This window comes from Protopterus annectens, chromosome 3.part1 (assembly GCF_019279795.1).
Source record: "Protopterus annectens isolate FY-2018-M chromosome 3.part1, PAN1.0, whole genome shotgun sequence".
Lineage (NCBI taxonomy): Eukaryota > Metazoa > Chordata > Ceratodontiformes > Protopteridae > Protopterus > Protopterus annectens.
The window spans coordinates 136,103,655-136,121,393 of record NC_056732.1 but is presented as its reverse complement, the minus strand read 5'-3'; positions in this window follow the sequence as shown (position 1 = coordinate 136,121,393).

Sequence of the window (17,739 nt, the reverse complement as noted above, 5' to 3'; positions counted from 1 at the left end):
ATCCTTTGGGAAGTCACCTACTCCAGTGAACTGCCAAATTGACAATGCCCCCTAAGAACTGACCCAGTTGTTTGGCATTTGGAAACTTGTGTGCACAGGGACCTAACTTTTGACCAACATGTGCCCAGAGTCATACGAAAGTCTTTCTATATTGCACAGCTTATAAACAAATTGATTGTGACTAGATCTAGAGATGTTATTGTCCCCTTTTGTATAATGCCCACTTTGGCATGCATTTGTCCAGCCCCATGCAACAATTGGAATACCCACAGAGATACCTGCCTATGAACCTATGAATCTATTAATAACGTCTCCATTAGTAAATTTGTATAACTCAAATTACTACTTAAAGGACAACAAATGGATTATTTTATTAAATAATCAAATTATCTGTCCTTTTTCTCCCTATTTATTGTTCCTGCTATGAATAAACAACACATCATTTAAAATATTTTAAATTGACTGTTTCTCTCCACTAGAACAGTACCTTACTGTACTGTGGTGGTTTTACTTTCAAAAACTTTTATCCCAGCCTGAAAAAGTCTCCAATACATTGATGTCATGAAGGCCACTGAATACAGGTAGTTTTCTGGCCAAGTCCCTCCCCAAACTGACATAATCATGACCATCCTAAAAAAACACCCATGTTGTGATGTCACAGCTCCCTGGTCCTTCCCCTACCCATACAGAAAGTAAAGGCTAGAACAAGGAAATAGTACATGGGTCAAGCTCAAATTACCCTTAGCACTTTGACAGCTAGAAAGTTAGGTGTGAAGGAGGATGGGAAATGAGTCAAAGTAGTACAATTCAGGCTTCACAAAAAACTGCAGTTTAGCCATTCTAAAAAAAAAAGCAGCAGTAAAAAGCACTTTGAAAGTCTGCTCTGTGGCATTTGCACTGTTTTTGTTTTAAGTAGTCAGTGAATGGCATGAAATGTTGCTTAAAGCTGACTGACAGACAGCAGTGTATGCATTTAAAATCAATGCAGTGACAGGAGCTTTAGGAAGAAAGAGCCTGCATGATGCAACATTTTACAGATGAGCACTGCATTGTGAGATACCTAGAGGCAGACTAAACAATCAAAATTACTTCAAGATGCCAGACCCATTGTGACCAGACTCAGAAATTATGTATAAAAATATTTAAAAACCTGTTAAAGTCCCAGAGTGGTGTTAAATGTAGGAAACAGCAAACCATGATGAAATAAACATGTATTTTTTGAGTCAGTGGATGCGGTTTTCCTTTAGAAAAGGAAGCTCTCCTGTGACACAAACAGTTAATAAGCAAGGATTAGCGTTTTATCCCACCTTTCCTCATGGATTTGACTCCAAGGTGGTGTTACTCAATGTTACTAGTTTGTAAGCCCCAATAGCCCTAAATGTCACAGTTCATACCATTTTACCTCTAACCAGCAATAATTATAGCAAACACTATAAGGCATTTCAGTGTTTAACATTGGAACATGTGTAAATAGAGTGAGCATCACACATGGAGAGATTTCACTGCCATATTTCATATCTATATTGTTTTTGGATGTGATCATTGTCAATGTTTCTACCAAGCTTTGTTTGTGCTTTCAGTTGCACCAATGCATCTAGAAAGGCTATGCATCTTTGTGCACAGGCTGTTAAACATAAGATCTGAACTGGGTGCCAGTTCAGACACATAGTTGTAGCTGTATTTCTGTCAGCATGGCTGATGAAGGTGAGGCTGGTGTTCCATTTAGAGCACAAAGGTGGGGTGTTGAGGAGTGCAGAATTTTTATGGTACTCCTTCTAAAGCGCTACAGTCATAGACTGCTGAAGGGGGATTTTACTGGGTGTTAGTATACGGTTGAGGCTTGGAATAGCTTGGCCAATGTTTTTTCTGGTGTAACTAGCATACCATACACTGGGAAACAATTTTGACACCATTACAGTGACAAGAAGAGGCACAAGCAGGACCTCCTGAGCCAACAGAAAGAATAATTTAAGACAGCAAACTCCTCTCGGTTGTATAAGTATAGTGACCCATCACTGTTAAATGACACATCATGAATTTGCCAGTCCATACAGTTGTTCATTATGCCTTCATATATTTTTTTCACTACTGCAGAGATGCAGAAGAGATAGCACAGGACTGTGTGATGCATTAGGAGAGACTGACTCACCTCAGAGAGGCACAGGGTAAGTATGCATCTGGTATGAAGGAAAGCTAGATAATAATTTTCAGTCTATTGGTCCATATCATCTTGAGCAGGCATACCTAAACTTTTATATCAAGTATGAATGCGAATAGCTGTTGGTGATTACATTAGGCAATGAGTACACCAACTTAGCTGTGTTGTTGGTCTTTTGGCTTTTCCCGGTTAGGGGTCGCCACAGCGGAACTCCGGTCCACTAATGATTGGTAGTAGATTTTCACAAACGCCGAGGTGCCAGCTCGATGTCCAACCTTCAATGAAGGCACGCCCATTTACACATGTCTTTCGAACACCCACCCAACTGAGGTCCATCAGCACAGGAAGCTAGATCAACCACTGTGATTCAGCCCACAATACCACCAGAGGTGGCTGCTGTGGTACCAACATAGGCACACAGACACACAGCACATCTGGGTTGTAACCTGTCAGCATTGTCTCCACAGCTCCTGCCCTACCTGCTCCACCTGTGTTAGGCTGCTCTGCCCTGGCTGATTTTGCAGTGGTACCTTCCAGGAGCAGTACTAGTGCAGGTGGTAATTTTGTCACCTGTCGGGCGCTGACAGGGCTGGAGAGGTGCCTCATTTCCTGAATTGGCAGAGTTGACAAGGTTCTGTCTCAGATTGCAAAACTGATGCCACATCCAGCACTGAGCTAGGAAACTCTCTTCACTCCCTTCCATCTCATCAGTTTTTACTATTGCATATTTATTAGGCTGATGAATTTAATATTCATCCTATGAGATTTTACTGTTGGCATTACTGTGATAAAGCCTAATGCCTACATCATCCCTTGCTTCAATAAGTTGTCACTGTCCCATCAATTGTGTAATTTTAACTTTATGAAGGAGTTGCTTTGTGGTGTGCTGAGATAATTCTCAGATCTATAGCCTGATTTTTGTATGGTGTCAAGGGTTCTAATCTGGAACTATGTCAAACTCTTATTGACTGTTTTTTATAAGACTATTTTATGTGCAGCTGTACCTACTTATTGTATTGAGACACCATTATAATGCTTCTGTCAGAATCTACTTGCTGCCTTCTCCATTATCCCATCCATCTCTCTACCCCCTTCCTGTTTTTTTCAGTCTGAATCCTCAGCATTTGCATGATGCCTGACACCGAGTAGTAATACTAAGTGATGGTAAAAGGCAGTTCACGTCTTATATAAAATCTTGTGAGTTTTTCCCTTAGACTGCATTAGCACAATTAGCTTTGGGCAAATATGCTTAAGTCCACTGCACTATAGAAAAACAGGTTAAAAGTAAAAAAAAAGTGATACTGTTACTCTTTCATATCTATTAAGCTGCTGAATGCCACGTACACCCTAAGGGATGTTACAACTAATATAGCTGTGATGAAGGCTGCTGCTTGCATACTCTCTTTCTTCCAGCTGTTGTCAGTGTCTCACGTGTAATTTATACTGACTAAAACATGAGTTCCTATATGGTGAGCTGAGATAATTCTCTGATCTGTACACTTGCATTTTAAACTGTCAAAAGTTCAAATTTAGAAGTATGTCATAATATTATGCAATGCTCTTCCATATTAATAGTATGTGTGTAACTGTATGCTACATATGTTATTAACCCAACACTATCCTCCTTTTGTCGTAATCATGTTTCCACTCTCCAACCTTTCTTGATCTAGATTATAAACACGTTATTTTACACAGCAATACCTCTAAAGAGTACAGATTTTTGAAGGATGTCCATATTTCTTTATCTTAATTTATTGTGTGTTCATCTCAACATCTGGAAAATCAGTGATGATTGAATTCACTGAGTCATGCCATACAGTTGATTTTCACAATTTATAGTGGTCAGAACATACATTTTCATAGCAGAAGTGCAAGTTCATAAGGGCAGTATTTAAAATGTGTCCCTAACATTTAGTTTTTCTCACCCATTATCTTGTGCCTTTATATATACAGACTCTGAAAGAATCACTATGATGACAACACTAAGAGTAACACACCACAAATATGTGTATAACTGTCCCTTAAAGAAATCTCTTTATATGTCGCTATCTTTATCACCAAATCTCTCCCTCCTCCCACCCCTTGTGTCTTAGCAGTCTTTCTCTTCAGCATTTGTGTGATAACTGGCACTGAGCAGTACCTGCAAGTTATGGAAAATGGCAGTACACAGCTTATAGCAAAATCTTGAGAGTTTTTGTATTCAGCCACATTAATCTGATGACCTTCTCTCTACTGTGGTTAGCCTTGCTGTGCTATGTAAAGACAGGCTGATAGCAGTATGAGAAGGCAATTTGTATCATCTCTTCAACAGGTTGTAGAGTGCAATGTACACCAAATGGGATGCTGCAACTGCAAGTAGTACTATGAAGAATGCTGCCCACAACCTTCCTTGCTTCAACCATTTCCACAGTCCAGGTTTCCACCAGCATTAACATGCTTGGTTGCTCGTGTTTCATATTCATTCATAAAATGCTCATATCTACCAAGAAAGTACTGGAGGACATTAAGTACAATCAAGGCTTTATGTGTTAAGAAGCATACTATAATAGGCACATTTGGACAATATTGCTAATATACACACATAAAGTGACATTATCAATGTGGTTTAATTTCAATTTATGTTCTGAAGTATAAAGACACATGCATGCCTGTTAGTGATGTATTGATTTTTTATTACTCTGTCATGTCATACAAACATATATTAATTCATGACAATTGCAACATGCCTGAAATACAAGCGCAGTCATCACCAGATATGTGGTCTGTGAAAATAAAGCACCTGTATCATCAATATAATGAGCAATATACTGTGAATGTCATGACTAATGTGGAAATCATGACATATAAAACATTAACATAACACATACCTGTTCTGTATTTCATCACAATCAGGCTTATTTGTCTGTCTATACTCCTTATTTGCATGAAGGTTGATATGGAGCACCACTGACTACTACTAATTCCCATTCTAAGATGAACACCTCAGTATATCATTATGCATGTGGTAATACTTAGCCATCAGCTGTGCAAATGAGGTTGTTAGTGGTGCGCCTTAGGAAGAGTATTGTTAGTGTTTTGTATTACTTCTGTATGTAGTAATGGACAGCTGCACTCAAGATATGCGGATTTAACTGTGATGTTGACTGAAAACCTCATTCTGTAAAGTTATGTTTGCACTCAAACACTTAGACTTGGAAATTATGTGCAATGGTATGGAACCTTTTCACACATACTTCATCAGTGGTTTTCAGTAGTGCATTATCATGCTTTTGACCTGCTTGTATTTCCACTTTACATTGTCCAATAATGAGGAAATGACACAGTGAGTGATTACAGTTTGCATGCAATCGTCCGAAGCTGAACAAACATGAATGCTTGGTCAATCAATCTGCTGTTTCAGAAGTATGATTGTCATCAACACATCATTATGTAAAGCAGGTACATGTCACTCTCACTACTGCAGTACACACGAATTAAAGAATAGATGAGACATGTAAGCAGTATGTAATTGTTTGTGATCAGCCCCTTTCTGTTCAAAACACTTGTATTTTCAGCCAGATATGTGGTGCACACTAGCTTCTCTGCAACACATTGATGATGTCATCCTTTCATGTGTACTCTAATACTGTGTTCTCCGGACTCTGAAACTAGGTAATTAGGTGATTTGAATCTAACAGTCGTGAACTTGTGTGTGTGTGTGTGTGTGTGTGTGTGTGTGTGTGTGTGTGTGTGTGTGCGTGTGAGTTTGTGTGTGTGTGTGTGTGTGTGTGTGTGTGTGTATCTCAAATATCAGGTGTGTATAACTTCATCAACAGACATGCTGTATCTACTTCCACTCAGGAGAAACATTTAAATTGGGAGATGATTCCCCTTTTCCCTTATCCCGCTTTTAATACAAACATCTTCTCTGCAACACAGTGATGAGCTCATCCTTTCTAACGTGCATTATCTTATTAAAGAAGTCAGACTTTTCCTGTGGTGTGTGCGGTAGATACTGCTCTCTATAAATTGTGTAACTAGACAGATAGATGGTTCAAATCCAACATTGCTTAAATAGTATGACTGTGTGTACTATCATGTGCAACTGGCTCCATCACACCTGTTAATTACACTTCCACTTAGGAGACATATTTTCTCCTAGAGATGCCCTATAAATTTCTAGCATCTCCAGGCAAAAACTAAGCTTTAGAAATACACTGATCACATAATGCTTTCAAAACTGCACAGTTATAATACGACTTCTGTTGTGGCAGTGGCCATTGATACTGCGATCTCTAGACTGTGTGACTAGATAGGTATGTGGTTTATACCCAGCACTGATTGACTACTGTGAGTCTGTGTTTTCAGCTTATGCTGTGTAGAAAAGGTTACATATCCATACAGGATGTGTAGCTGTACAGTGTTTTTGTGGTCTTCCACAATCTTGCTTCCTTTTTAGCATCACCATCAGCCTATTAAATGTGCATTGTCACAGTTGTAAACCAACATCTCGTGTGGCACTTGGAATTAAGGCAATGTTCTGTAGCTTGTGATCTTAGGTAGTCAATTCAAATCCAGACATTACTCCTTTGACTCAGTGATGTCAGTATTACTGTGAATGTACATGTAGGTAACAATGTTGTTACCCATCTATCTGCTGTGTACATGTATAGCGGCGGATTCCTCTTATAAAATCTTCTGCTCATTTTTTCCAGAGAAATGCTTTGATTAATACTGAAAATGCCATCTGATGAAATTTGCCTTTACTAATAGCAGTACTAAGCCTTCTCCTCTGGCATGATGAAATGAGGCAATGTTTGTATGTTGTTGCCTTAGTAAGGCATTGTGTCCAGTCCATGATTATTTACACATTGTGCATGATTGTGAGTTTACCATCACGGTAATGATTGCACTGTACATCATCTGTGTTTGGGTATGCCTAGCATCATGCAATATTGTGTGACAATGAGACATATCATACCACTCTTTTAACCAAATTACAGGCACACATATGCTTTGTAGCAATAAGATGATGCAATGTCTTCAAATATGCAAATATCTCATAGTTGTATCAAAACTTCTCCTGTGGTGCTTTCATACTTCACAATAAAGTGTAACTTCTGTGGTCACATAGGTAAGTGTTCAAAACCCACAGTAAGTGACTGTAATCATTGTGTGTCAGTATACTGCTATACATGAATAAATGACACCCACCACAGTTGTAATGTGTACAATTACAGTGAGAGAGGCCTCCCCATATGATTTACCTCAAATAACTGTTTTGAAACACAACCATAGGATGTCATGACTTCTCATTGGTGGAGTCTCACAGTTGTATTAAGACTTCCTCTATGGCACAAGTAATTCATGCACATTTTGTTAGCCTGTGGATTTTCATAGGCTGCTGTTCAATTCCAGCAAAGTGCAACATTATATGACTGCAGTAATGTGACACAAACACCATTCTATCAAGTTATTTGCACTGTTTTTATGTTGAACAAACAACTTTTTAACACATTTGGTGATTTAATGACAATGAAATAAGTATTCTGGGATTTATGTGGTGTGAATGCTCCTGTGACTCATGCATTGAGTACTGACTTGTATAGCATATCTACACAGAGTGTGGTTTGAATCTGGGACTGTATGTATACAAAACAATGTGGACATAAAAGACTGGCTTGGCCAAACAACATTGATATTGGACTGTTCATGTCTCTATAAACATTAACACAGTTACTTTCTTTTCATCACTTTGTCAAATGAATATTGTATAAATTAACATCAGAAGTCCTTTCTTTCTTCACTCCTTAATTTCTGTTATTTGTGACAAGCTGCATTACTATCTATTGTGGCTATTTATCTTTTTAATGATGCACGCTCAAATGCCCTATTTATTATAATTTTTAACAGTATTTCACAAAGCCAATGTATTTTAGCATCTTCAAATTTTGTGCAGTTACAAAACATTTGTGCATGTTTGCATAAGCAGACATGACATTTCTGTTATGCATTTCATTGTGACATTCATTATGACATTCTAATGTGTGAGTACAGCAAAGATGCCTTACACTTACCAAGGGTTCCAGAACTTGTCAGAGATTTGGGATGCATTGCTATGCTTTAAAAGGCCTCAGTGGTTATTATCCTAGTACACACATATGAACCTTTGACTATATACTGTCCTTAACAATCAACAACTTAACTTGGACTATCCATTCTACCAGATCTGAAAATTCATCCATAATGGCAACATAGTTCCTATCACATATTAATTCAAAATGTAACATTAGTATTACTTGCAGCATTGTAAGACTGGACAATTTCTTACCTCAGCATAAGGTAAAAGTTTCAGTCAGCTTTGCAGCTTTTGAAGTATTGGTTTCTTAAGAAACAATTTAAACCATGTAAGTTTGACCTCTAGACTAAATAAATTCAATTTAGGCTAGAGGCATAAATTAAGTGAGTCACTTCAGGGCACAAGAAAAATACTTCCTGAGATGACTCGTGCTGTATAACCTTCCAAGTGATGGCTTAGACATGGCAAAATCCACAAAAATGAAAGCTTTCATTTTGTTGTCCACCTCTTTGTGGTATGCTGGGATAGTACTATGGCACCCAATTTGGGAAATGCTGCTCTACAAACATATCAGTTTCTTTTATACACAAATCATCTAGAGGAGAACTTAAGCAGGGGTCAGACAGTGAATTATTTAAGTCAGCAGAAGTTATTTTATTTGCAGCAGTCATTTGTAAAAACATTTCTCCTTTTTATTTTCTCTAAGCTTATACATCTGAGATAAATGATTAGGCAGTTGACACTTCCTGCATTCTCTATTAAGTGCCAGACATGACTTCCTTTAATACTGCTAGCCACATCTTGAAAAAAATGGAGGTTGCTGAGCCAAGCATGTTTCATTTCTTTGCTGCATCACCATGCCCATGTGTAGTAGCAGATTTCTTTTTTTTTTGTTGCCATACTTTTATTGAACTATTTTTCACACTGTATTTTGCCCTGACAATATTATTATGTATAGTACCTACACACACACACATCTAAGTAAACAGGAAGCTCTTTCTTTTTATATGCTTGTTAGTTATGCTGCTCTATCTACGTTCAATACGTTGTCCAAAGTTCATTCAGACTTTTACAGTGGTCTGCTTCGTACTTTGTTAGTTTTGATGCGGCACATATTTCTTTCTTTCAGCTATCAATCATGCTGCTCATCAAACTTACAGCTATTGGCTGTTTATGTTAATGTTGTCACATATGTGTAAAAATACAAAAAAAAAAATATCACAAACTCCAATCCAAACAAACCAAGGAATGCTAGGCTATAATGGCTGTGTCCAAAAAATACCTTTTATTTGTAAATTCAATAAGCACTTTTGTCTTACTTATTAGTAAAACTTCATCAGATAAATACAAATTTGAACAATCCTCTTAAGTAACATTTAACAATCACATGACTAAACAGATGCAATGAAATTCACTCATAAAATTCCCACACATATCTAAAAACCTAAATGTATTTTATCTTTAAATACATTTTACAGTAAAACCTTTTATTTTTATAGCAAACATATAAATAAAAGACTATACGTTTAAAAATTAACCATAACATTTTTATAGTGAAAAAAATGGACTCTCCCTAAAAGCCTGTCAGTACTTTTGTATCTGCCTTTTTTGTGTCTTAAATTTTAACAAGGGGTGATAGATATTTTCTCATTCAGCCCTGGCCGGCTATGTGCATTCCAATAAATCTGCCAATACAGCTCCTTCAGCTCGAATAAAATTGACCATGGATCACCTCTAGGATCAGGTTTTAGCCTCCCTAATATTGTAAACTTGAAAGTGTGTTCTGGGTATTCCATAATGTGCTTAAATAGGGCATTGGTAATTGTTTTCCCCTTTCTAATTTCATAAAAATGCTCGTATATATGATCACGGAGCTTGTACTCTGTTTTCCCTATGTAGAACCCTTTGCAGGATTAGCATAGTGCTACTTACACTATGCCCATGCTTTCATAATTGAATTTCTCTTTTAAATAAAAAAAAAAATTCCTTGTATCTTAAAGTATTCCCCTGTCAAAATATTTTTACAGTAATTACATCCCCCACATTTTCTCATACCGCGATCAGCTCCACCAGTCCTAAAAATATTTTCAAAGCTCTGAACCTTCTTATAAATCATTCAGGGTTCCTTCCCCACCTTATCCCTGATGGACCTATCCTCTCGAAGGATATTCTAATTTTTTTGTAAGAATACATATAATTGGACCTCTTTCCAAGTTATAAGTGGTAATGAAAGAATTAAGATAGTTGCTCTGATTACTTTCCTCTCTAGCCAACCTGTTATCCCCTACTCCCATGTTCACTTCCATGATACTATTTAATAGGGGCATAAAACACCCACCAAATATTTTGTTCTTTACTTCAAAGGTCAACTCATTAACCAATTCCTTTGCATAGCTCCTATTTTTCTAGTAGTGCATTTTCACAATTTAGAAGACCAAGTATGTGTATGCCTGTACTACACCCTCTTGTAGAAGCATTTGAAAAGTTATGTGTTAATGATGTTTACAAACACTGTGAAAGTAAGAAAAGTAGTTTTAGGAATAGGTCTTTTAATGAGAGACAGGCCATGTTGAAGTTAATGAGAGATGATAGTATAGTAATTCATCCTGCATACAAGGGGGAGCCCATAGTGTTAATGGATTCTAAATGGTACAAAGGTAGGATGAAAGAGATGTTAAACAATGTTAAGTTTTATAGAAATGTTAGAATGTTTGACATATTAAAGATGGTTGATGCACTGAAAACTGAGCTGAGGAATATGTTAAGAAATAAAATGTTGGATCAAGGGTTATTTGACTATTTTTATATGGAACATTCTAAAATACCAGTTATACAGGGTCTCTCAAAAGTACACAAGAATCCTACTAGTCCACAGATGAGGCCCATAATGGCAGGACAAAAGTGGTGTACTGAAGCAATGTCTATTTTTGTGGAGAAAAATTTAAGACCATTTATTAACTGTAACACTCACATCTTGCAGAATGCTAGACAATTTTAATGTGATTTATATGATTTTACTAAGGTTATTTTTAAAAAAGGTGAAAGGCATGTGGTTACACTTGATGTACAGTTCTTATTCACTGTAATACCAAATACTATAGGTATAGAGTGGGTTAAAAAATTTTGCACGAACAGAGCTGTTTCTCGACTGAGAAGGTTGACATGCTATGTGCTTTGGCTAAGATGATTTTATATAATAATGTCTTCCTTTTTCATAAGGATTACTACCTGCAGATAGATAGCTTAGCTATGGGCACATCATGTGCCAATAGCTACGCCAATCTTATTATGAAAGTATGGGAGATGGAACATGTATTAGATAGTATGTTAGTCAAGCATGTAATTTTCTACAGAAGATTCATGGATGACCTGTTTTTCATATGGGAAGGCACTACTAAGGAATTGTCAGATTTTTATAATTATATTAATACAACCACAAGCTTTTTAAAGTTTGTGATGACTTGTTCAGATCATGAGGTTAGTTTTCTGGATGTGTTAGTGAAGGTAAAGGAAGATGGGGCAATAGATACCATGATTTATAGAAAACCCTGTTACAAGAACACTTACTTGCATTGAAGTAGTATGCACCCACGTTTTACTTTTAATAATGTGGTGAAGGGGCAAGCTGTAAGAACATCACGAGTTAATGCTAGTGAAGAAAATTTTAAGAAATAACTGAGAGATCTAGAAGAAAGGTTTGCAGCAAGAGGTATGATAAAAAGGAAGTATCTGATAAGCCAGTTGAAGTAATACAAAGAAGAGGGAATGAAGGAAGGCCTTATTTTTCCTCAGATCCACCTGCATGTGTGAATAAGGTAGATGAGCTCAGGTGCAGGGTACCAGTAACATATTCTAAGGACTCTAAAGGTGTAGTTGACATTATTAAAAAACACTGGGGAATCATGACCACAAGTACAGAATTGAAAGCTATAATAGGTGAATGTCCCAGCATAGTCTATAAGAAAAATAAATCCTTAGGTCAGCTGCTATGTTACCCCAAGTGTATTATGGGGTATGCTAACAGGAAACAATGACATGATTCTTCTAAAAATAAAAATAATACCAGACCTTATTACAACTGCAGTTTTTGCAGTTATATAGCTCAAGCAGGTGAATTTTTTCACCCAGACCAGAACAAGGTCTATACATTTTCAGTGGAGGCAACTTGTAACAGCAGCCATGTGGTTTACCTAGCAGTGTGTAAAACCTGCAGTACATTTTATGTAGGTAAAATAGACAGAAGACTGAAAGAAAGGGTAAGAGAACATCTGAATGATATTTATTTTATTTTTATTTTACATTTGTTAACCGGGGGTGTCTGACTGAGCCGAAAAGGCCCTTTTTCAGCAGAGGCCCGGGGAGAAAAGCTCCACAAAGACAAATTACAGACACATTTAGTTATTTACACATAATCAGTATACACACAAATTACACGAGACATGTTTTTGCAGTGGTATGCGGCACATAAACAGTTACAGTGGAGAGAACAAACAAAAAAATATTAATTTTAAAAATAAAGGTAATTAATAGATTTGTGGTGTACAGTGAAATTTGGAACATAGGTAGAACACATACATAGTACACAGGTACAGTACATACATTGTAGATTAGCCAGTATTTGTAAGACTGAAAACTATTATCAAGTGCTCTAGATTTAGTATGTATATGTTATCTGCTTTCACTAGCCTGGGGAGCAATCATGGCACTGCCAACTTTGCTTGAGATGTTGCCTGATGAGGTCTTTAAAGGAGGCTTTGGATGATGTGTTTTGAATGCTAGTAGGGACAGAGTTCCATTTTTAACCACTGAACTACTATATAGTGCATCTCCAAAGCTATTGTAGCTGTTGGTGACTTCTAGTAGTAGTTTGCTTGATGACCTAAGAGGCCTTTTGGCTGAGTGATGCTGTACTAGGTTTTTGAGGGTAGGACACTTATTGGGGAGGTAACAGAATGACAGAGGCAGAGCTGATTGTAGGTTAGGAGGTTGGGCAGTTCAAGCCAGTGGAGCTGTCTCAAAGCAGTACAGTGATGAGTTCTATATGAGCAATTTGCAGCAAAGTGGGCAATTCTGTTATAACAGGCTTCCATTTTGCTTAGTTCAGTTTTGTTGAGATTAGTCAGAATGGGAGATGCATAGAGTAGGGTGGATAGAAGTTGGGAGTGAGCAATGGTTGATCTTGTGTTGTTGGTAAGAAATGATTTGATACGGTAGAGTGTCCCCAGTTTGGCATGTACTTTTTTAATAGTTAAGTTGAGATGACTATCAAATTTTATGTGGGAGTCTATGGTTATTCCCAATAGCTTAGCCTGTGCCACTGGAGCAATTGGAGTAGCATTTGTGGAGTAGATAGTGAATTGACTGTTAGTGTTTTTGTTAGAACTGGTTATAATCATAAGCCGTGTTTTCTTTGGATTGAGGATAAGTTGGGCTTTGGTAAGGTAGTTTTCAATGTCAGAGAATGCTGGTTGAGTTGTTTGCAGGAGGGTGGGAATATTTTGTGCAGCACAGATTAAGGTAGCGTCATCTGCATACTGAATTATAGATGCATGCTGTGTGGAGGTATGGAGGTCATTTGTGAAGACTGTGAATAGTAGTGGTCCTAAGATAGAACCCTGTGGGACTCCTATAGTTATGGTCAGCTGAGGAGAGAGAGAATCTTCCCATTTCACAGCTTGGTACCTGTCAGTTAAGTAGCTTTGCAACCAGGTAAAAGTGGAATTTGATAGATAATATTGGTTTAGTTTGTTTAGCAGGATTTGGTGTGAGACTGTGTCAAATGCTTTGGACATGTCCAAAAAAAGAATTGACACTTGTAGGCCTTTATTTTTGAGACGGTTTACTGTGTCTGTGAAGCAGAGGAGTGCTGTAGTGGTACTACGGGCAGGTCTGAAACCATGCTGAGTAGGTGACAGGATGTTGCTGTCTAGGAGATAGTTTAGCATCTGGGTATGGATGCATTTTTCCAGGATTTTGGCCAGGGTGGAGAGTAAAGCAATGGGTCTATAGTTATTAAGTTCAGTGGAGGTCCCACCTTTATGTGTGGGTGTAACATAGGATATTTTCCAGAGTTTGGGCACATAGTTTTCAACAATTGATCTGTTTATAAGAGTGGAGACTGGGATAGCAATAGCATCTGCTGTGAGTTTCAAGAAATAGCTGGGGAGTAGGTCAGCTGCTGTTGATGAGGTTTTTAGTTTGGAGAGCATGCTTTTGATTGAAGTGGTGGAAACTGTTTTGAGGGTAAAGCTTGTATTAGTGTTATTTGTGTTGGGGGGGATAGTGAGGAAGGAACTGCCCTGTGATACTAAGGATAGAATTGAGTTCACAAAGTGGGAGTTGAATTGTCTTTCAATGGGAACTTTAGTGTCAGGGGTGGTTGGTTTGGGGGTAGCCTTTTGGGTGGATTTTATTAGCTGGTTTACATTTTTCCAAAATTTTTGCGGGTTGTGTTGGTATTTAGTTTGTAATGTTGTGTAGTAGGATTTTTTGTCCAGCCTAATGCATTTGTTTGCATGGTTGCGCAGTTCTTGGTACTTAGTTAGGCTTTGTGTTCCTTTGTTTTTTTGATAGTAAAGCCAGGCAGTGTCTCTGGACTTGAGGATTTGTTTGGTTTCTTTACTGAGCCAGGAGTTTGTAGAGGTTCTAACCTTGATTTTGCGCAATGGAGCAACAGTATCTAGGTGTTGTAGAAATGTTTTGTTGAAATATGCTACAGCCTGGTCAAGTGGGAGGGTTTTTAGGGGGATCCATTCACAGTTACAGAGTAACTCTCAGGAGAGAATTTTTTTTGTGTGTTTCTAGTGGATATATAGTTAATGGTTTTGCATATGCTTGTTCTACTACGTATAAAGTATATTATGATGTGGTCACTTAAGGTGTCTAGGAGACTGTCTGTGTGAGGGTACAATGTGGGATTGTTAGTTAGGACCCAGTCAAGGATGGATTCCCTTTTAGATTTTTTTATCACATCTAGTTGGAATTTGGACTAGCTGCTGGTAGCCATGGAGATTTATTAGATTACTTGGTGGTTCTGATATACAGGTGAACCAATCTAGGTTGAAGTCCCCCAGAATAAGGGTTTCTTGTGAGTATGTGGAAGAACACCAGGATAAGAAGTTTTCAAGGCTAGCATGTGTATTACCAGGTGGAATATAGATCACAATTGTGGTGATGACCTTTTTAGGGTGAAGTTGAAGTTGTGAGATAAGTATGTCCCAGTTATTGGGGGAGGGGTAAGAGTTTGGTAATTGATAGACAGTTAAGTTGGACTTGTATAGTAAGGCAGTTCCACCCCCTTTACGAAGTGGTCTGTATTGTCTAATGATATTGTAGCCGGTAGGGAGAACTTCTGAATTAGCTATGTTTTTATTTAGCCAGGTTTCTGTTAAAGCAACTATGTCTGGGGAGTAGTGTGCTACTGTGGCCTGGAGTTCAGGTATTTTATTTTTGATACTTCTAATATTAATATTTAGCATTAAAAGATGGTTGGTTTTTGCTGCTGTTGTTGATTTGCCCAGGGATGAAGAAAGTGGGGGTGTTATATTCTGACATTTGTGTTGGAGCAGTTTGTGTTGGACAGGATGGATTTGAGCCTGGGTTGGGGAGGATATCCCCACTTATGGTGAGCCTGGAGTTAAAATGGTTATACAGATGTTGGAGTTTGGTGAGGAGTGTGAGAAAGTATTGTGTTTTTTTGGAGTAGGAATGAGAGCATATATGTTTAGTTCTGAATTGGTCCGTTATGTAGTTCTTGAATAACTGTGGGCAGATATTATTATAACGTGTGGTGTCTGTATACAAGAGTGCATAATGTAGTGTTGTGCTACTAAGTTTAGGGATATTGCTAGAGTGATAACTTGTGGTGTTGTAAAGAATTATCAGAAGACAGACTAGACTTAGTTGTGTGATAGTCATGGCTATAAAGTTTAAGTAATTTCTAGGTGGGGGTTCTGAATAGGAATTATAAGGTTGCACTATATGTGGATGGGGAAGTAGTGTGGGTGATGTAAAAAATGCCTAGTGGGAATGAGAGTGATTGGGAGTATTTTGTGTGGAGTAAGTTGGTGTGATATAATGTGATATGACTTGAGGAGCTATGATTGGTGGAGGTGATATGAGGGTGAGCTGTGGATGTGGCTGTGATTACTATAAATGTAGATGTAGTGGGGGTGGGAGGGAATAGGAGGCAGGGCAGGGGAGCAGAGATAGCCCAAGCTTTAGCAAGGGTGAACGGAGTGGACAGAGCCAAACAAGGCAAGAGAAAACAGTTAGTATTACTTTACAAATCTGAACACTTTAAAAAAATTCCTGAGGTCTAATGGCTTACTGGCAAGCAGAATGTAATTGCTGAAGAGCAATTGTGTCCTGGTGGGAGACTAGAAATTTAAAGATGGCTCCATGCTCAGCAGGATTCTAATATAGACTTTGTATTGGGGGAGGGAGATGGCACAAGGGGTGTAAACCAGGTGGAATGCAAAGAAACCAGAGAGGCAATCAGTGGAAATCAGTGAAGGCCTCAGATATAAGAAATACTATGGTTAGGAATGCATTAGCTAAACATGTAGCATCACATCCCCAGACCATGCATTTAGGTTTCAAGTTATAGATATGGTGAAGGAAAGTCTCACAGGAGGTGATATTAGAAATGAAACAGAGTGCTTAGAAAGCAAATGGATTATTAGAGTAAGAGCAGATGCAGTGTCAGGACTAAGTGCCATTTAAACCAATTTTGAAAACATGTCCTCTTTTTAAATAAGAAGGGAGTTTTAACAAACTCTACTTTAACCCCCACCTTTTATACACATTCACTTTTTATACATGTTTACTATTAGTATTGTATATATTTAAAATGTTATCTCTTTAAGAGTTTTACTAGGATGTCATGTGATTTTTTTCACTTTGTTATTTAATGGGCATTGAATTAGATAGATTTTATGCATCTGATGAAGCAGCTGCAATACTGTGAAAGTGCTTATGCCTTTGCCTGTGCATGTTTCCTGAATAAACTGTTGCTGGTGTTATGATAGCCTGGTGTTGCTTCATCTTACTTTTGCTTGTTGGATTTATCTTTTATTTATATGTTGTTAATAAATAAAATATTTTATTATAAAATATATTTAAATATAAACTGTTTTTAAGTTTTTAAATATGTGCGGGGATTTCATGAATGAATTTCATTGGATGTATGCTTAGGCATGTGATATTTAAATGTTATTTAAGAGGATTGTTCAAATTTGTATTTATCTGATGAAGTTTTACTAATAAGTAAGATGATTGTGGTTATTGAATTTACAAATAAAAGTTTTTTTTTTTTTTGGAAACAGGCATTATAGCCTAGCCTTCCTTGGTTTGTTTGGATTGGAGGGTGTCACATATGTATCAATAAACTGTTTTGAACCCTGATTTGCAGCTACAAACTAGTAGCAAATATATGGAAAGTTCTTTTTAACCTCACAATACTGTTTAAAGTTGCTTTATACCAGTAGTAATACTGTAAAGATTGAATATCTGCGACCATCAC